Below are 22,081 nucleotides of genomic sequence, written 5' to 3' on the forward strand. Positions count from 1 at the left end.
ATTACACTCCTGTGTAGGGGGCCCCAAGACCACACCCAGGGTTCAGTGATTCACTAGGCAGACTGACAACATTCAGCACATAGTTGTACTCACAGCTAAGATTTATTACAGTGGAAGGATATAAAACTAAGCAAATGGAAAAAGTGCATGGTGCAAAGCCTAGAGAAAACCAGACACAAGCTTCCAAGAGTCTTCTCCCATTAGAGTCACACGGACACACTTAATTTCCCATCGACAGGTTGTACCAACATAGGTGAAATATTGTCTACTGAGGAAACTTGTTAGAGATGGTGTCCAAGGCTGTTATTGGGAGCTGGTCATGTAGGCACCTTCTGCCTAACACATACCAAAATTCCAGACTCCCAGGAGGAAAGCAGGTATTCAGCATAAACCACACTGGTTTACAAACAGTTTAAGTACAATGACCCACTCTTATCAGTTCTGTGAATGGTGGGAACCCAAACACATCCTCATAAGCAGGACTTTCCAAGGATACTCCAGCTCTTGGCCCTTGGCCAAGGCATCTTTATAGTAAAATTATCAGTAGGACCTCCTGCAACAGGGTGAGAGCAATCTGCCATAATGATCTCAGTTACGCCCTTAGCGGTCCTTTACTTAGCCAGTTAAAACAAGTCCCATTAGCTACACAGACCTACATAAAAAAGCCAGATGATTTCATCCTTAAATTTCTAATTAACCTTTTTTTTTTTCCTAGTCCAAGGCAGCAATACAGGCACAGCCAGTAAGTTGAAGCTGACCTGAAATCCTTCCAGAGCTGAGGCAGTGTGATAGTCAGGACACATAGACAAGCACAACCCCAGAGATCACACGTAGTAACCAGAGAAACAAGGAGTTCAGAAATATTGGGCATGCCGAGCAAGACGTACATTAGTTAGGCAGCACAGGTTATCAGGGCCCCCATGTGGCCTCGTACTGTAAGACCTCCCACTCTGGGTTCTCGGTCCAGTTCAAATGATGCAGTTCAGTCCTCGGTTTCAGAAGGATGGCCTGAGGCAGTCAGTTCCAGTGTTACTTGTCTATAATATCAGTTCAACAGCTTCACAAGTGTGGACAACATCTATAGGTGTTCTGCAGGAAAGTGCTGGCATTGGGGTCACCCCCTGCATCTCATGTTCAGTGCCTAGGCTCAGCAACCAGTTTAATTCAGAGTTCATATTTGAAAAGGCACATAATTATTCCTTTAGGAAGAGGGCAAGACTTCCAGGAACAGTTCTGAAAAGCAAAGATCATTAATACCCTTCCCTCTCCCCTGTTCCCAGGGCCTGTGCTTTTACTTTTCCCTCCATCATTACAAAATCCATTGTGTCCTATTCAGCAAGAGTAACAACATTTTTTCAATTCTCCCCTACTCTCAGCTAGATCATTTGTCTGTAACAGTTGTATGCAAGAGGTATAGAAGCATTTTCACAGAAAACATTTTTGTATAACTTAACCAGAAAGGCACAACATATTCCAAATTGGTCAGACTGAAACCCTGAATTTTTAAAAAATAATTGTAATGGGCTTCCCTGGTGGCTCAGTTGGTAAAGAATCCGCATGCAATGCAGGAGACCCTGGTTCGATTCCTGGGTCAGGAAGATCCGCTGGCAAAGGGATAGGCTACCCACTCCAGTATTCTTGGGCTTCCCTTGTGGCTCAGCTGGTAAAGAATCTGCCTGTAATGCAGGAGACCTGGGTTTGATCCCTGGGTTGGGAAGATCCCCTGGAGAAGGAAAAGGCTACCCACTCCTGTATTCTGGCTTGGAGAATTCCATGGACTATTTAGTCCATGAGTTAGCAAAGAGCTGGACACAACTGAGTGACTTTCACATTTCTTTTGTCCTAATCATTTATCCAGGGAGCAGTCTAGAAAAGGTCAATCCCTTTCTGGGGACAGCTGCTTTTAATAATCAAATTGCCTTTCTCCTTACCAGGAGAAAGATGAGGGAAGTAGAGTCAGGCTATCAGACTGCCACTGCAAATTGCAACTAATTTAGAAAGCTGAACACAAGTCAACAGCAGTGAGACAGCCTGAAATGGGGTCCACAGTCTGACCTTTAGTAGTGAGTAGAGGTGTCACACTCCCTGTGATGTGCCCTTCCCCAACTTGTAGCTTTTGCAGGAATCACGTTAAGAATGCATTCAGTCTCTGTATCAGATATATAGAGCTGATCAGCAGCTCAATTTCAGATGGCCCCATCAGAAATAAGCCCTTTTCTGTGGACAGAAATGGTCTAGCAAGCATCCATGATGTTTCCACAATTTGGTCTACAGAGAAGTGTCCTAAATATGTAACTATTCCAGAATCTGAGTTTTCTTTTCTGAGCAGAACTTTGTCAGCTTTTAGTTTGTCACAGTTACTGAGGGTGAAAGAGCCCAGACCAGGTTTCAGCTTAGAGTCAGGTGTAGGCAATTAAGCATCAGGATTCCAAAAAAAGCCAGCAGCTTTTCTTTAGCAACATATTCAAAGCCCAGATACCTCAAGGCCAGATAGCCTGTTCCAAGTCCAACTGACAAGTGAGGCTTCTGACACACTTTTTATCTTGTCAGCTTAAGAGTCCAAAAGGACCCATCCAAAAATGCCCTTCAGGCTGGAAAATCATCAGCCTTAATGAGTCAGACATTTGATTTTACAAAAACTCATTAGCAACTCAAATCCACTTTGTAAAACTCCAAAAGTGTATTTCAATCTGAAGAGTGCCTCTCTTTTCATGTTGTTTCCTTTTTTCCAGAAGTTACAGTAAGCAAAATGTGTAACAAATATCATTAGTTACAGAGACTTATTTTATTTGCAATACTCAAAGGGAAAAAAAATTCAATCCACCTACCAGTGGCAAAAGGCAATTATTTACTTGTGTGTCCCACTAACTCTTTTTCTTTGCAGCTTTCCCTGACTGGGATGATCCATCTAGCATTTGTGAAATTACAAGCATATAACATGCATGTGTGCTAAGTCACTTCAGTCATGTCTGACTCTGTGACCCTACGGACTGGGTCCACAGGGTCTGCCAGGCTCCTCTCTCCATGGAATTTTCTGGAGTTAGTTGCTATTTCCTTCTCCAGGGGATCTTCCCTAGCCAGGGATCAAACCCGCATCTCTTATGCCTCCTACATAGGCAGAGGGGTTCTTTACCACTAGCGCCACCTGGGAAGCCCCAAGCATGTAAACATATAACTTTTTCCATCAATTTTTATCCTACATCCAGATGCAATAGCCACAAAATATAAAGCGATTTAAACGCCCCCCACCCACCTTTAAATGGAAATTTACTCAACCGTCTACCAGTAAATTTAACATTTACAGGGTTAACATTTGCACTACCAAAGAAGACTCTCAGCTAGAATTGGACAGGGGAGGAAGGACAGGACTATTGTAACAGTGATGGTAACTAGGCTGAAGAAATGGCTGGAGTGGTTTTGTCCCTTTTCCCTCTCTGGTTCACTTTGCTCTAGCCATGGGAACTGATCTAACATTTGTTCCTTCTACTTGGAAAACAGAGCCATATGAACTTGTAATATTTCTGGGTCATCCAAACTCACCTTTGGGAATTTGGGGGGCCCTTTCTCCTCTCACATGAAGGGAAGAACAAAATACAAAAAGGCATCACCTTTCCCCACTGCTGCACTTTCACACTTTTTAATACAGGCTGCACTTTCTGCCCTCACTTTAGCCAGCACAACCCAAAATAGCCAGGAGCTTCAGCAAGCCAACTCTCCTAGAGTTGCATCTATCATTTTCAAATTCCATAGGTAACTTCTACCTCTCAAAAAATAGTGCTGTTTCATCCCATGCATGACTCAAGAGCCAGCCTAGTACTAAAGCTATATTACCCCTCACTCTTTCACCTTTACTTTTCTCAAATAGTTTTTGCCACACTTCAGTGAGTCAGAGTTGGGCTAGCAAATCCTATTTCTGATACCAACTGAGTTAGGGGTCCTCGAGACGACTCTCCTCCAAGGTTTGATGACTTAATTGGGAGGAATGAGAATGTTCAGCATATAGTTGTACTCACAGCTAAGATTTATTACTGTGAAATTATACAAAACAAAGTCAGCAGACAGAAAAGGCACATGGAGCAAGAATATTAGAGCCCAAGTCTTTACTGGGCAGGGAAGGGGGGGGTGGCCACTGGTCATTAGGCACCTTCTACCTAACACATACCCAAATTCCAGACCCCCAGGAGGAAAGCAGGTATTCAGCATAATCCACACTGTACAAAGATTTTAGGTACAGTGAGCCACTCATCAGCTCTGTGGATGGTGGGAACCCTCCCCAAATCACATCTCAGACACCAGCAAAAGGCCAACCTTGTAAGCAGGACTTCCTAAGGATAAGCAGTTCAGATCTGCTATGTTAACTCTTTTCTACACAACCCCACTGACCTTTAACTTAGCTGGCATATCCATGAGGCTTAGGCATCCTTAGGAGATGTAGTGTACCCAGGCCCCCAAGAAGCCTAAGGTGACAGCACAGCCCCCACATCTGAGATAGCCACATCTTCACGGTAATTACCTGCCTACAAGATTCCATTAATGCCCAGTGTAATAGGTTGAATAACAGCCCCTGGAGATTTCCAGGTCCTAATCCTTGGAATTTGTGAATGTTAATTTATGTGGTAAAAGGGATTTTGCAGATGTGATTAGGTTAGGGATCTTGAGATTAAGATTACCCATCTGGGCCTGAATATAGTCACAGGTATCCTATTAGAAGGAGCCCCGTGGGGGATGTGACTAGGCGAGGAAGCAGGAGAGGTAATGATGGAAGCAAGAGGCTGAAATGATTGAGAAAGGGGTTGTGAGCCAAGGACTAGGGAAACCCGCCAGAAAATGGAAAACACAAGAAACCTGATTCTTCCTCGGACCCTCTAGAGGGAGGGCAACTGTGCTAACATCTTTATTTCAATCTACTGAAACCCATTTTGGACTTTTAGCTTTCAGAACTGTAAGACAAGATTGTTTTATGTCACTAAGTTTGCGATACTTTTCTTTTCTGGAAATACCGTTTCCATTTAATAATGCATGCTTGCTGGGCAATACCCACTTTGTTGGCATTTTTTTATTTTTGACCTATTCCAGAATGGGCATGTCAGAGAATAACATAGCATGTTATGGCTTAGTTGGCTTCTGAGTGTCCACCAGCACTCAATAACAGGCTGATAATTGCCCCTCAAATACAGTATACCAGGTATTGGTGTTAGGAAAATGCTATGTCCAAAACCCCAGTGGGCACCACTGCCTAGTGCACAGATAGAGTCTAGTAACTGTCAAGCACCAATACCTGAAGCTCAAAAGGCTCATTAGAACTAACCAGCCAAAACAGGAGGGCAGGCTGTATAGCCTACCCGATGGTTTTCTTATGTATCCTCTTACTACCACTTCCTTATCTGTTCATCCCCTCTCTTCCATTTGCCTGTACAGCTCTACTGGTTTCACATAACTGGGCTGAAAGAGGCAGGTGGGCTCCTAGTTGTAGCCATCCCACTAGCACTGTTTAATTTGTGGCATTTCCTCACTGGGAACATTCCTAACAACCAAGAGAAGTGTATGTTCGCAACACATCCATCTGTTCCCACATTACATTCAGGAGTATTAGATACAACCACTTGGGTGTGTTAGCTTTCCAGTGAATAAAAGATAATACAGATAAGTTTCAAGGGCCTCTTTTACCATAGATAAGCAGGTCAACTCTTGACAGGAGTTACACATCTGAGAGGACATGGTAGCTTTATAAGAAACATAGTCCTTTACTTGGTAAAGGCATTATTTTTTCTCTGACTGCTGGAGGACTTAAGTGTGGTAAATTCATTTTCATTGTCCCCAAACTTTTTTTTTCCAAGAAGGCTCTAAATTTTGTCAATGTTTATTAGTCACACCTGCTGGCAAGCATCTGCTAACACTGCAATAAAGACATCAAATCAGAAACTTTTGATTTGTCAACCAGCAGACACGATTTACACCGGGAAAACTTTGGACATCAAAAAAACTTTTTTCTAACACTTTATAAGCATTCATAGAACAAAAAAAGTAACATATCATTTAGATTATACATTTTTACAATGGTAACATTAACTTAGCTCAGAGCCTTCACTCATTGGTTTGGCCCAAACTCCATTCAGACACTGTCTAGAGAAACAAAGACTGAGGAGTTGAACACAGATACTTCAAGGATTACAACAGCTGCCCAGAGACCAAGTCATTTCTTCAGGGAGTTCAGGGCAGAGCAGAGGAGGTCAGCTGTAACAGGATGGAAGTTTCTTAAAGTTGTAGAGGTCAAGGTAAGAGGGAGGGAGGGAGAGGTCAGAGGGTATGATGGGAGCAGCTCCACACAGAAAGCATAGGTTTGTACTTACTTTCAGATTTATGAAGCTGTCTGGTCAATTTCAACAAACAGCTAAGACACCATTCATGAAACTGGCTTCAATCCTACCTCTGTAAGCCTCCAAATATTCACTAATAAGAAGCATATGCTATCAGATCCCAAGGAGTTTTCTCAGATCATTTAAGCCAACCCATACAGTCTGTTTTCAAGTATGACAGTAGGAAGAACCTTACTTCTCCTTCTTGTCCACCACTTAGGCAAGAGCATGCACTACCAGATCCTAGACAGTCTTATTATAGCCCTTAACCTGTCCCATGTACTCCATCCATCTTTCTTCCAAAAAGATTTCCTAATCTTACCACCCCCAGAATGAATGCCAAGTAACGCTCACAGAGTAACAAAGTGCGAGGTCATTAGGGAACTGGCATGGAGCAGTTCCCCCTACAACTACAAAAATTGATTTTAATTTGATTTAAACATTGCTTTTACTCTGATGACACCACCAGTAATGCAGAAAAATCTCCGGAGGTGTGTTCGAAGCAGCACTCACCTATGGCTTTTCTTTGGTTCCACAGTCTCTGAGGCAGTCAATAGTTCTTTGTCAAATGCATCCTTTAGGTTTTTCTGTGTGAATGAGGGACACTCCATGTATTTGACAGCCTTCAGGTCACAGAACAGCATTTCAGCAGTCTGAGGAGTGAGACGTTTCTGTGTTTTTGAAAAGTTTCTCGATAATAGAGGGTATCCCATTTCTGAGATCAATTTTGCTTCCAACAAACAAAGAGTCTTCAAACAATGGTGAATTATCTCAGATATCCACTTTTATTTCACATTTCCAAATAAAGGCTGAAGACCACTGAAAAAGACTAGAAATATATATCTGTGGATAACTGAGGTGTTGTTTTTCCAAAAATATTTTGCGCTGCAGGATCAAAAAGTCCATAAGTGTATAGCTTTCCCTAGTTAACTGTGACTGCATAGTTATCAGAAACCACAGCACATATTCAGACATCAGTATTTGTTGTATGGCATATCACGACCAACAATACCATCACTCACAACACAAATTGTCTGCTGCTGAAGTATTTTTTACTTCACTTGAAATATTCCAAATATAATTTTGAGTTCAGCTTTTTCACCTGATTTGAAGGACCTGCCTGTTTTTATCAGCCTGAAGGGTGCCCAATAAAAAAGGGAGTATAAGGGGGTTTACGCTTTAGTTGAGAGGTGGGCCAAACTGACCAGATGATGGTGGTAAGATCACATACGGGAAGCACTGCAGAAAAAGTCTTAGCAGGAGTAGCAAAGTTCAGCTGGCAGCTCACTCCACCAGGCTGACAGTCCCAACAGGAGTGAAGGACAGTGGTGGAATCTGCCCTACTGACCCGACTTCCCTAGCTCCAAAAGTGCCTCCAGAGGCCTGCGTGAAAGAAGCAGTGTACAGAAACAGCCCTGAGAACCTTTCCTATGACTCCACCACCATGCCAGTAGCAATTCTCTGGGCAAACAAATCATGGCCCCAGCTAAAAAAAGTGGGTGGACCATTGTACAAGCAATGAAGGTGTCAACTGCCAGACTGCTGTCAGTTACAGAAATGTTCCCCAGGGGCCCAGCATTCTGTGCATCACGTGACGTGTACACAAAAGGTGCGTAAAGGTGAATTACTTGACCGTCAACGGCCGCAGAGAGTGCCTTACCCCGACACTTGGCGCCACGTGAATCTCCATGGCCTAGAGTGGTCCAGTCACATTCCTCCATCCAATTCCCTCCTTCTCGCTTCACTGAAACAAGCGCTCCCTTGGCCTAATTTCCGGCACCCTGAGGCCCAGGAAGCCCTGACCAGGTGAGTTGAAGAGAAGGGAGGGACAGACATGAAGGGAGCTGTGGGAGGCGCCTCCCGAGGGGCTGGACCTGACGCGTCCTCATAGCTACGTGGACCCAGAGAGGTGACGTGTGATGTCAGAGGCGCGACGTCAGAGCCTGCGATGTGTGCAGTGCTCACGGTATCTATTCTGGATTCGAGGAGTCCTACTGTCTCTTTTGCTCAAGGAGATGATCTTCATTAACTCCATACATACAAATACATTAAAGACCCAGTGCATTTAAATTCAAAATGCCTCCAAGAATCACCATTGAAATTCAACACATCATGATACTTTTTGTTATTTCCAGAAAAACAGAATTCTTTGACGCTCTTTAATTGGTGTGGTAAAAATCTGTAAGGAAATTCCTTGTAGTCCAGTTTACCATTAGCTCCCATATTCTTGGAATATGATTTATTGAGGTTAATATTACAATATTTTCAACCTATGCCGTGACAGAGTAAACACCTAGCTCTGAAAACTCTGTGACTTTTAGATCCAGTATCTTCCTGGTGCTTTTCAACTATACTTCAAAGCCCTATTTTTCCCCTAGTTTTATTGAGACATAGTTAACATATAACATTGTATTGGTTTAAGGTGTACAACACAATATTTTGATGTACATATAGTGAAATTATTACCTCACTCATTTTTATGTTATTTTATGTTATACATTTTGCCAAGATGGTTTTCAATAATCCTACAACATACAAAATAAGTTTGTTCATTTCTGTTAATTTCCAGGAGTAAATGCTCAGAAATAGCTGCTACACTGGAGCCATTCAGAAAAGTATATTGTATAAACCAAAATTTATTGAGGTCAAGTGCTAAGAATAATATCTTAAATGCACTTATTTGGGCCAGTGAAAGTTATATGAAGCTCAAATTTTTTGGTTTGTTTCATGTTCATCTAACTAGTTTCTTTCTCAGATACGTGAAGGAAAGTCCAATGAAAAATCTGCAGAGCTCTATTTGAACATGATCCAAATTATCCCCTAAACATTGCTGCCACTTTTACTTTAAACTTCCATGTGTTTTTCTTTGTGATTTCTGGGTGATGATATATCAAACTATATACTTAGGGGTTCCCTAGTGGCTCAGTGGATTAATAATCCGCCTGCCAATGCAAGAGACATGGGTTTAATCCCTGATCTGGAAAGATCCAACATGCCATGGAGCAACTTAGCCCATGCACCACATCTACTGAGCCTGTGCACTGGAGCCCAGGAACTGCAACTACTGAGCCAACACTCTGCAACTACTGAAGCCAAGAGCCTAGAGCCTGTGCTCCACAACAAGAAAAGCCACTGCAGTGAGAAGCTTGTGCACTGCAACTAGAGGGTAGCCCCCACTCACCACAACTAGAAAAAGCCTGCAAGCAGTAAGGAAGACCTAGCACAGCCAAAAATAAATAGATAAATAAAATTATATATATTTTAAAAACTGTATACTGGAAATTTAGAGCTATTAAAATTACCCATGAGTGAATGAATCTGTTTGGTGAATGATGTAAACTTTTAAAAGCACACTTTTTAATATAAAAGAGTTTCATTTTATTTGTTTGTTTGTTTTTGGCTGCAGCTCGAGGCATTCAGGATCTTAGTTCCCTGGCCGGGGATTGAACTGGGCCCTCAGCAGTGAAAGTGCAGAGTCCTAACCACTGGACCATCAGGGAATTCCAGCCTCTGTTTTTAATTTAATAATAGTGTTGTTTACCATTCTTTTATTTACTCTCTTGTATGATAGCAAGATACAAGTACAGTATTTAGATGACGCAAGTCTTTCTAAACCATTCACCTACAACAAGTGATAGCATTCATCTTTCTGACACAAAACATCTCTATTTAGTCCGCACTTTAGTCACCTGCTCTTTATTCCTTCCAGTACTTCTCAGTTCAATATTTGTGCTTATTGTCACTTTATCATAATTGGTCTCTGTTCCCCATAAGTCTTGGAACACCTACCCCTCTCACTGTCTGGAGCCTACATCATGGATATCCCATTGACTTTTTTCCCTTTCTGCCAACTCTTGCTTGCCATTCATTCCCATCCCACAGCAACATACCAACTAATACGTTTTTCCCAAACCTCACTCACAGACTATACCTTGAAAATGACTCCATTCTCAGAGGTGTAGAAGAAAAAAAGCCCAACTGACCTCCAGCTCAAGGCTGACAGCTGTTGGTAGATGCCAGCTGGAAGCTCAGCTTGGGCTGCTGGCCAAAATCCTCAGTTCTCCCCATCTGTGTTTTTTTGGACTTCCTTACAGCAGCAACTGAAGTCCAAGGAGCAACATTCAAAAAGGACAGGCTTTGAGGTAGTATTCCACTGTAGCTAATGCCAAGCCTATTCCTTTGCTCTAAGCATCAGATATGAATTGTTTGTTCAGAAGTGCATGATGCCAGGGCAGCTCAAAGAGAAAAATATTGTTTGATAAAATTCAGTTCAGTTCAGTTCAGTCGCTCAGTTGTGACTGACTCTGTGACCACATGAATCACAGCACACCAGGCCTCCCTGTCCATCACCAACTCCCAGAGTTTACCCAAACTCATATCCATCGAGTCGGTGATGCCATCCAGCCATCTCATTCTCTGTTGTCCCCTTCTCCGCCTGCCCTCAATCCTTCTCAGCATCAGGGTCTTTTCCAATGAATCAACCCTTCGCATGAGATGGCCAAAGTATTGGAGTTTCAACTTCAACATCAGTCCTTCCAATGAACACCCAGGACTGATCTCCTTTAGGATGGACTGGCTGGATCTCCTTGCAGTCCAAGGGACTCTCAAGAGTCTTCTCCAACACCACAGTTCAAAAGCATCAGTCCTTCGGCACTCAGCTTTCTTTATAGTCCAACACTCACATCCGTACATGACCACTGGAAAAACCATAGCCTTGACTAGACGGACCTTTGTTGACAAAGTAATGTCTCTGCTTTTTAATATGCTGCCTAGGTTGGTCATAACTTTCCTTCCAATGAGTAAGTGTCTTTTAATTTCATGGCTGCAATCACAATCTGCAGTTATTTTGGAGCCCACAAAAAATAAAGTCAGACACTGTTTCCCCTGTTTCCCCATCTATTTGCCATGAAGTGATGGGACCAGATGCCATGATCTTAGTTTTCTCAATGTTGAGCTTTAAGCCAACTTTTTCACTCTCCTCTCTCACTTTCATCAAGAGGCTTTTTAGTTCCTCTTCACTTTCTGCCATAAGGGTGGTGTCATCTGCATATCTGAGGTTATTGATATTTCTCCCAGCAATCTTGATTCCAGCTTGTGCTTCCTCCAGCCCAGCGTTTCTCATGATGTACTCTGCATGTAAGTTAAATAAGCAGGGTGACAATATACAGCCTTGATGTACTCCTTTTCCTATTTGGAACCAGTCTGTTGTTCCATGTCCAGTTCTAACTGTTGCTTCCTGACCTGCATACAGGTTTCTCAAGAAGCAGGTCAGGTGGTCTGGTATTCCCATCTCTTTCAGAATTTTCCACAGTTTATTGTGATCCACACATTCAAAGGCTTTCGCATAGTCAATAAAGCAGAAATAGATGTTTTCCTGGAACTCTCTTGCTTTTTCGATGATCCAGCGGATGTTGGCAATTTGATCTCTGGTTCCTCTGCCTTTTCTAAAACCAGCTTGGACATCTGGAAGTTCATGGTTCACGTATTGCTGAAGCCTGGCTTGGAGAATTTTGAGCATTACTTTACTAGCGTGTGAGATGAGTGCAAATTGATAAAATTGTTAAACCTAAATACCACCGGAAAAGCTACACCTGATTTTGAAACATGTTTTAACAAGGCAGCCTGAGGAAAGAATGCCAACCAACCTTCACATTTTAAATATGAAGGTGAATTAATTCTGGCCCTAAGATGCATTGGTAATCAAGGACCATGAGGAAAGGACAAGCTAAACTGAAGGGTTAAAGGTCTAAAAAAGATGAGGGTCAGTTCAATGTGTATTGTCTTAAGGGCCATATGGATGACCCATTTTTTACAGGTGGGAGGCCTGCACTGTCTTAAGCCTGAGAGATAGCCTACTAGAAAAGAGAAGTGGAAAAAAAGTCAGTGGATTTCCACAAATGAAGAAGAGTTCTAAATGACCACTTGGTGAAGGTCCTCCTGGTATTGAGATATTTTGGCTGTAGACACTGTAGAAATTATTGGCCACAGGAGGGGAAAATGAAAAAACTGATCACAGGGTCTGGAGAATATTCTGGGGGAACTAACTCTGGAGATGGTGGTTTCAGAAAAAGGACAGAACGGGCGAGAGACAGGACTGAGTCTGGCAACAAAAGACCTCCACACCAATGCCCCACTGGGCGGGGCCATCAACTTCTGACCTCCAGAGAACTGCCTATGGCCTCCTGTGATTGTGCATCCACCCAGGAAAGCAAGCACCAGTAAGCGCAGCCCTAGCGAATGACCTGGGTCAACTGACTGCCTGCATGGCTCAGGTTCTTCTGGGCCCGCTCTGCGCAGCACAGGGACTAAATCCACAGCCTGGAAGTTTCTTGCACCTTTGGAGCAGGACTGACTCAATCCTCACAGAAAGGGGAGCTACTCACAGGAAGGAGGAACCAATGCCCAGTTACCCGAGAGATGCCTTTAGAGAGAGCTGTCCGGAGTCAAGGTGCCCACTTAGAAATAGGTTTCTGTGCCCACACACAGGCCCTCTGAAGCAGTGACATCAGAGGCATGGCCTCTGTGCTCAATTGGATCTGAGAGATTGCATTGTGCAAAGGGACCCCCTTAGCTAAGCTCAAAGTCCTACAGCCTCTGTGAAATGGGAAGGTCCTGTTGTGTGAGTCACTCAGTCATGTCCGATTCTTTGTGACTTCATGGACTATCCGGCCAGGCTCCTATGTCCATGGAATTTCCCAGGCAAGAATACTGGAGTGGGTTGCCATTCCCTTCTCAGGGGATCTTACCGACCCAGGGATCGAACCCTGGTCTCCTGCATTGCAGGAAGATTCTTTACCATCTAAGTCACCAGGAAAGCCCAAACGTACTTGCCTAGGCCCCTTAAGCAAAGACTGAGTTCTAAGCTTCAGGGTGCACAAGTAGTGTGTTTTGGAGGCACCTGTGGTGGAGCATGTTCTGTCCATATAGGTGTGCACCTTCAGATGGGAAACCTCAACAGGAACTTTCACAGGAACACTTGGACTTGGACCAAGCCCATCTTGGGCTGAAACTGAGAAATTTGGAAGTGCATGTGCATCCTGGTTCCATTCACTGTATCAAAGTCAGCCTGTTTCTGCACTTACAACATCCTCCAAGGTGTCAAGTTTAGGTCTTCTGTGCTGCCAGAGGCAGGTGGCACGACGTGCAAACGTTCAGCAAAGGTAAATTGAATTTTCTTAACTGCCTGAAAGGATCTCATTGCCAGTCCCAGTGGGACTTTCTTCTGTAGTGTTTCCAGTTGAGAAGGATTAGCCAATTCTAAATGCTGGTCAATGGATTTGGGCAAAGTCTTAATTGCTGTTTCCTATTTCAAGCTATACTATACTTTGATTGGTGAAAAGACTCAATTTCAATGCTACAAAACTCTAATTTCAGCTTATGTGAAAACCTCTGTGGTTCTAGTCCCAGATGTTTTCTTTGTTTTGAGGGGTACGGTGAGGATAAAGGAACATGATATTGATGGCTGTTAAGACAAAAACATTGTTTATACACAAAACTTTTGAATTTGCCCTAGACTAGCACACAATTGGGTATATTCCTAATACAGTGTACAATATCAGGCTTCTAACTCAGGAGGCAAAGCAACATGAGTGATAAACATAATGATGCTAGCATGGATAAATTATGAATAATCACTGACTAAATGACTCATCTTCTAAGATCCCTCAAAGCCATTTCACTGGGTTTTTCCCTCCATCAATCCAAAAAATCAATTTCTTCTCCCTGATATGCTTTCTTGACCTCCAGGACACTCATTCTCTTGGTTTTCTCCTACTTCATTTCCTACTCCTCAGTCTTTTTTTGCTGACTCTCTTTAATATTGCACCTGTTTAAGTATTCTATTGATGGACTGCTGATGTCTGGAGGGGTCATAAAATTGGCACATAATTCATAAATTTTTTATTCCATAATATTAGTTTTTCTTGCCCTAACTTAATATTACTAATTATGTTTTTATAATTAATACTTTGCTATTACTTTGGTCTTGTTGACAGTAATCATATAAATCAGGGGTCAGCAAATAACAGCCATGGGCCAAATCTGGTTTACCAACTCTTTGAATATAAAGTTTTATTGCAGTACAGCTATGTCCGTTTATTTATGTATTTTTTGTGGTTGCTTTTGAACTCTAACAGAAGAGTTGAGCAGTTGTCCTAGAGACTCACTCACAAAGTTTAAAATACTATTTATTGTCTAGTCCTTAACATTTTAATCATTTAGGCCAAGCCCTGACCTAAATGATTAAAAATATAAAATGTAATAATTGTCTACTAAGTGTATAGATTGTAATATATTTTCCCCAAGAGTAAATTAAATTACTGTATAAACTTTTAAAATTGTCACACACTTTTGAAAAGTTATTTTTTCTTCTAAGTTTCATAATTATCTTCCAAAATCAAAAGGCAAAATATGTTATAATTAAAGAATATAAAGATTTTAAGTCAAAATTATTTAGACTTTTGATTTTAGACTTTAGAATTTTTGGAAGATGCAATTAAATCTTACTAAATATTGTTCTGGAAATAAAACTAACATGATTTTTGTGTTCATAGTCCATCCAGTTGCCAATTTTAGTCATCAGCATATTTCATGTATATTAGGTCTTGACATTCATATAGAGGACTTTAAAGATAATATGAATTGTTTGATATGCCTAAGATTTTCTCAGCCACAGCTGTTGCAAATAGTGTGCTAATAAGCTAAATCATGAGTAATTCTGGAACCACTCATTGAAACAGGAAGAGAAGCAAGAAATCAATGCTCCACACTGCTATGTAGCTGTGCTTTGTAAGAATCCCTTGCATTCATGATATCTGAAAGGATTTGACAAAGTAATTTGTTACGTTCTCCTACTTAAGTGCTTCTACTATTCAAAGCCTTTCCATTCTCTGAAGCAATATCCATCTCTGGTGTTGGTCATACACAACCGAGGAGCCTTCATAGCATTTGGACACAGTTGTATTTTCTTTCAGCGAAGGCAATGGCACCCCACTCCAGTACTCTTGCCTAGAAAATCCCATGGACAGAGGAGCCTGGTAGGCTGCAGTCCATGGGGTTGCTAAGAGTCGGATACGACTGAGCAACTTCACTTTCACTTTTCCCTTTCATGCACTGGAGAAGGAAATGGCAACCCACTCCAGTGTTCTTGCCTGGAGAATCCCAGGGAAGGCGGAGCCTGGTGGGCTGCTGTCTATGGGGCCGCACAGAGTCAGACACGACTGAAGTGACTTAGCAGCAGCAGTATTTTCTTTTGAGGACAAAGAGCTAGAGATATGCTGGATTGTTTATCTCCTGGGGCCTGAAAGGTAGCAGAATGTAGCACCCTAAAATATGTCACTTTGGCATCAGGACTGCTTTTTGCCTAAGACAACCGAGAAGAAGCAGATATAAGGAAGGTTTTCTTCTGTCCTCCTATTTACCTAAAAGCAGGACATAAATTTATTAACGTGTCCCCCCTCTTCTCTCTACCAGCAAGGGCAAAATCTAATTACTGGAGACAACTCTAGATGCTTTTCAGCTCCAGAGACAGCACCAGAGGAATTTCCATAAACACCTTTTACCTTCCATTACCCTTCCCACAATTTGCTCTCCTAGAAACTCAAAATCTTTTCCTTTGTCTTGTCATTTACCTAAAATTTATTGTTCTTTGGTTAAGACATTATATAGACTGAGTTTTAACCATTTCTTTGAGTATGCACGATGCACACATTAATGAACTCTTTTTCTCTTAGTCTGTCTCATCTAAGTTATAGGGCACCAGCCTGAGAACCTCAGATGACTAGAAGGAAAAGAAAAATCTTCCCTCCTCTATAGGCCTTAGCAGTTTAGCATGTTTGTGATTATGTGGTTACCTCTATAGTGCAGGGTCCTCTTGCCCAGGTCAAAGAATAAATACTACCTTGCTGGGTACCTATGAAAGCCCCAAGCAGGCCGCATCTTTCCAACAGACCATGGAGTACAAATGTGACCATGGTAAAGACATGGCCATTGGGAAAAAATGAAAACCCTTATGCTGCTGTTAATTTAAAGTCACCCTGTACTGACTCACAAGGCTGTACATTTCCTTCCTTTGGGAATGCCAGGAACTATTTGATGGCAGGAATCTTCCAACAAATTGCCTACGTATATGACTAATTACTTGATATATTATCACCAAAAGCCGATAGCCTTTAAGAGGGCACACCATAGAAAGGACACATTTAGAGTAATCAGCTACTCCCCAAAAGATCTGTGCTCCAAAGAAAGACATATCTTCATGTTAAATGAACCCAAGACTGCTCCCCACATGTGGTTTAATGAATTTAACGTCTGTCTAACTTTTCAATAATTGTAAATATATTATAATAGTGTGTGTGTGCGCCTGCATGCTAAATCACTTTGTCATGTCCAATTCTGCTACCCTATGGTCTGTAGCCCACCAGGCTTCTTTCTCCATGGAATTCTCCAGGCAAGAACACTGGAGTGGGTTGCCACACCCTCCTCCAGGGAATTTTCCTGACCCAGGGGATTGAACCCGAGTCTCTTATGTATCCTACATTGGCAGGCAAGTTCTTTACCAATTAGTGACAGCTGGGAAGCTTATAATAGTGTAATTTCACACTATTCAAGGGAGCCTAAATCAAAGGCTAGGGAGCACAGTATGTGAAATAAAGAATCCTAGTCTAGCTTGAGGCACTGAATAAATACTAAAATTTAAATATGTGTAACTGAAAGCACATCTGTTTTAACATGAAAGGGAAAAGTGAAAGTGAAGTCGCTCAGTCGTGTCCGACTCTTAGCGACCCCACGGACTGTAGCCTACCAGGCTCCTCCGTCCATGGGATTTTCCAGGCAAGAGTACTGGAGTGGGGTGCCATTGCCTTCTCCACAGGGTTAATTAGAACCCCATCTAACTTTTCAAAGTGAACACTCAGTTCAGTTCAGTCGCTAGTGAACACTACATGGCACTAGCTCAGCCGCTAGTCAACGCTAGATGGCAGCATTTAAGCGGGATTGTCAAAGGAGTACTTTTCTCCTACTCCCCCCCACCCCCTAAAAGAGAAGGGAACAAAAAACCCCAAAGCCCAGTAATCTTCCTTCTTGCCTTAGTTAGGGACAGTATTTGAGAACGTCGTTTGTCAGTAGCTAAATTAAAAGAAGGGGAATTGGGAGAGGGGAATAATCAATTCAGTTCAATCTCTCAGTCGTGTCCGACTATTTGCAACCCCATGGACCTCAGCACGCCATGCTTCCCTGTCCATCACCAACTCCCGGAGCTTATTCAAACTCATGTCCATCCAGTCGGTAATACCATCCAACCATCTCATCCTCTGTCATCCTCTTCTCCTCCTGCCTTCAATCTTTCCTAGCATCAGGGGCTTTTCCAATGAGTCGGTTCTTCCCATTAGGCGGCCAAAGTATTGGAGTTTCAGCTTCAGCATCAGTCCTTCCAGTGGATATTCAGGACTGATTTCCTTTAGGATTGACAATAGTAAAAGGTTATTTTAGCATTTGGACTTCCCTGGTGGCTCAGTGGTAAAGAATCCCCCTGCAATGCAGCAGACTCAGGTTGAATTCATAGGTTGGGAAAATCCCCTAGAAAAGGGAATGGCAACCCTCTCCAGTATTTTTGCCTGGAGAATTCCATGGTAGGCTACAGTCCTTGGAGTCGCAAGAGTTGGAAACAACTTAGAGACTAAACCACCACCCCACCATCATAGTATTTACTTGTGCCATGTACTGTTCTAAGCACTTAAGGTAAAACAAAGAGTAAATAAATTGGCAAACAAAACTCTAGCCCATAAGCCCTTCCCGCCTTTAAACTTCTTAGAAAAAGTAAGCATGGAATGATTTCCTCTTTCTCACATTGGATGGGCAGGTAGGTTTTTATCAATCTCTTCCTTCCACCTTTATCACTTTCATTCATGCTTTCAACAAAATAAGTATTTCTCACAACATTCTAAATCAGTTGTACTTCAACTTAAAAAAAAGCTTAAAAATAAAATTACTTTTAAAAATTTAAATCTCATAATAAAACAAGTATTTTTATATGTTGTATTTAAGGTACTAAGTGTGTCAGTTTTCGGCAGAGATAGAAAGGTAAAATAATTCACATAAGATTAAGCCTCTAACCCTTAAGGGCATGACCTGAAGAGGAAAGCACACAGGTGCATTGATACTGTAGAAGAAGGTGGTGTGTGTGCATGCATGCTGTCCTGTCCATCTCTTTGTGATCCCGTGGACTGTAGCCCACCAGGCTCCCCTGTCCATGAGATTTTCCAGGCAAGAATACTGGAGTGAGTTGCCTTTTCCTTCTCCAAGGGATCTTCCCAACTCAGGGATCAAACCCCTGTCTCTTTCATCTCCTGCATCGTCAGGTGGATTCTTTACCACTTGCGCCAGCTGAACAAGGTGGAGTGGGCAGCACAGGAACTATGATTCATTTTATATTGGGATGAGCATAGAGCCAGACAGAGAATTAATATTTATTGATAGCATACTACTTGCCAGGACCTTGAGAGGTACTTTATATATAGTGTTTCAATTATGAACATTTACTTTCATTTATTTTTAATTTATGTAAGTGGTTATTAATATTTCCATTTTTGGATGAGGACATTGAGTCTTAAGCAGGGTAAGTAACCTGCCTCCAGGGCACAAAGGAAGTGATAAAATAAGGCATCTTGAATGAATTAACAGTTGCTGCTCTTTGTTTCAATTTAAAAAGAGAATACAGATGTATTTTTCAGGATATAAAGTAACAGATATGCGCTACAGGATGACAGAGTTTTAACAGGCCAACTGGAGATTGAAGAAGGTCTAGGAATAGAATGGACAAAGACAGAGGAGCTGGAGGATTTGGGTTTGGAATAGCAGATAATCAGTCTGATAGGAATGTTTATAAACAGTGCCATTTTTGAAGGAGAAAAGGAGTTTAGAAATCTGCCCTGGGATGGAAGTTACCAGTGAAGCCGATCATTTAGAAGAGTCCTCTATTTGACCCAGCACCTCTGGTCTAGTTTGGCCCCTGTTTGTGTTTTCCCTGTTGACTTCCTCATTCTGATCTTATCCACAGAACTCAGGTTGGTGAGAGACATCAAGTTCTGGTCCCCCACACTTGAATAGTTTTGACTTTGACTTTTTCACTCCAATACACACTTGTTCATTCTAAAGCCACCCTCATGCCAAGCACTGGCCTGTAAGGTGAATATGCAGATGCCACTTATATTGGGTCCCTGCCTCAGGTCCTCCCCTCCAAATCCTGTTAGACTGGCAGATCCTAGAACATGGTAGGGCATATATGGGCTACTCCCTTTATATTTTATTACACATTCAGGGTGGTTAAAGCACAGACTTTAGACTCAGATCCACCTTTGATGAAACGAGGCAGGAGAAAAGTGAAAATCCTAGCAATAGAGCCCAGACTCTGAAGAGGCAAGTGGTCAAGTTGTCAGCAACATTGTGCTGTGGGTTTTCTTAGTCTCTATGTGCTTTGGGAAATATGGGAGCCCACCATCAGGCTGGGAGGGATGAAGAGCAGGAGGACAAGGAGGCAACAGAGGATGAGATGGTTGGATGGCATCATCAACTCAATGGACATGAGTTTGAGCAAACTCCAGGAGTTGGTGAAGGACAGGGAAGCCTGGCATGCTGTATGCCATGGGGTCAAGAGAGTCAGTCAGCAACTGAGCAACAACAACAGCCCTCAGGCTGCTTAAGCCCCTAAAGGCACATGGTCTCTGCCTCTGGCTCTTCTGGAAGGTCTTCAGCCTCTGACTAATGCCTAACTCCTCCTGACTTTGGGTTTCTCTGACCCTCACACAATCTGTTTTCATGCTGGGTTGATAAACACAGAGAAGATAGAGGAGAGTGAGTGGTTAAAAGGAAGACTGTATGCCCTGAATAAGGAAGTCATGAAGTCCTTGGCAATGAAAAAGTTACAGGAGCAGGACTCTGCTCAGGAATGAATGAAATCAGGCAGCATGGAAGTGGAAATGTTCATTAAAAGGGAAGATACGATCTGTAGTGTCCAGGCTGTGGTCATCCTTGTCCTCAGGTCAGAGGCTAACACTCACTGAGTTTCTGCAGAGGGAAGACCTTGGGGAGGTGATCTTGGAGGCTTGAGTTAGTTCCTCGTAAGATCTGCATATTACTCCTCTGAGCTGAGGGGGAGAGAACCCAAGCCAGGCCCAATTCTCCTCCGACCCACCATCTGCCTTTGAGACCCACTTTATAGAACTAAAGTAGAATCCAAACCCAGGACCAATTCTGACTCCATGTTGGAACTTTTTCTTTGACTTGTTTCTCACTGATTTTGTTAAACATACATAATGACCTTCCTCAGAGGACCCTGCGCCTCTTGTTGTTGTTGTTCAGTTACTAAGTCATGTCCGACTCTTGCAACCCCATGAACTGCAGCATGCCAGGCTTCCCTGTCCTTCACCATTTCTCAGAGTTTGCTCAAACTCATTTCCATCGAGTCAGTGATGCCATCCAACCATCTCATCCTCTGTCGCCCTCTTCTACTGCTGTCCTCAATCTTTCCCAGCATCAGGGTCTTTTCCAATGAGTTGGCTTTTTGCATCAGGTGGCAAAGTATTGGAGCTTCAGTTTCAGCATCAGTCCATCCAATGAATATTCAGGGTTGATTTCATTTAGGATTGACTGGTTTGATCTCCTTGCTGTCCAGGGAGCTCTCAAGAGTCTTCTCCAACATCACAGTTCAAAAGCATCAATTCTTCAGCGTTCAGTCTTCTTTATGGTCCTACTCTCACATCTGTACATGATTGTTGGAAAAACCAGAGCTTTGATTATACAAACCTTTGTCAGCAAAGTGTTGTCTCTGCTTTTTAATATGCTGTCTAGGTTTGTTATAGACACAACTGAGTGGTTTCACTCACTTTCACTTTTCACTTCCCTGGTGCTGGCCATTCCTAGAGATGTTTTGCAAGACTGATGGCCCTCATCGCCTCTTCCTCTCTATTTTGCCTTTTGACTTTAGTTCCTCACCACTTTTCTCTGAGGTTCTATAAAAGAACCTGGCATCCAGACCTCGACAAGACGGTAATTTTGAAACATTTGTCTGCCATCTTCACAGTCTGCCAGCTTTCTGAATAAGGTGGTATTTCGTGCCCCAGCGCCTCGACTGTCACATTTATTTGGCCTGTCATGTGGTGAGCAGAGCGAGTTTAAACTCGGTAACAGCGTGAGGATAATCAGAGGCCAGGGCCCTCCAAGGACTCCCAGCAAGATGTTGAGGAGTCAGAATGTACCTGTGACATGGCCCACTCTGGTTCCACATGAAGAGCTGTGGTATATTAAGAAATACATTTGGTCTTTGTCCTCAGTTACTGGCACAAAGCTCCTAAAACTTTGGAGGAGTGTCTTTTAAAAGTTATTCACACCAGAGTTAATGCTGACCTAAGGTGGAGTCCCTAGATAGCCTTGGGATGGGGTTAGTCACCAGAAAGACCAAGTGATTAGAGGGCAGAAAATTTCAACCCCACCCACTGACCTTCAGGAGGGGAAGGCAGAGGGAAGCTATAGATTAAGCTCTATCAAAATTCTTGAACTACCAGGTTTGGTGAGCTTCTGGGTTGGTGAACGCATTCACGTGCAGGGAGAAGGTTGCCCCGCAGTTCCAGGGACAGAAACTTCTGTGCTCAGGGCCCTTCTGGACCTTGCCCTGTGGATCCTTTCATCTGGGTGTTCATCTGTATCTTTTATAATATCCTTTATAATAAACT

General features: G+C 42.6%; 1 protein-coding gene across 7 annotated transcripts in view; it reads left to right on the forward strand.

Moving 5' to 3' along the window:
• Window positions 1-22,081, forward strand: part of GLDC (glycine decarboxylase) — a 154,189-nt gene that overhangs the window by 23,752 nt on the left and 108,356 nt on the right. The window contains exon 1 of one of the 7 annotated variants that reach the window (XM_081500593.1): window positions 7,924-8,162. The exons of 4 other annotated variants lie outside the window; for them this stretch is intronic. The gene's annotated coding sequence lies outside the window, so the exon portion shown is untranslated. Of the gene's footprint in view, window positions 1-7,923; window positions 8,163-22,081 lie in introns of those variants that run through there. 2 more of the 7 variants (XM_081500589.1, XM_081500599.1) reach the window with 2 other exon arrangements.

Source organism: Giraffa tippelskirchi, chromosome 1 (assembly GCF_054371585.1).
Source record: "Giraffa tippelskirchi isolate mGirTip1 chromosome 1, T2T-mGirTip1v1.2.pri, whole genome shotgun sequence".
Classification (NCBI taxonomy): domain Eukaryota; kingdom Metazoa; phylum Chordata; class Mammalia; order Artiodactyla; family Giraffidae; genus Giraffa; species Giraffa tippelskirchi.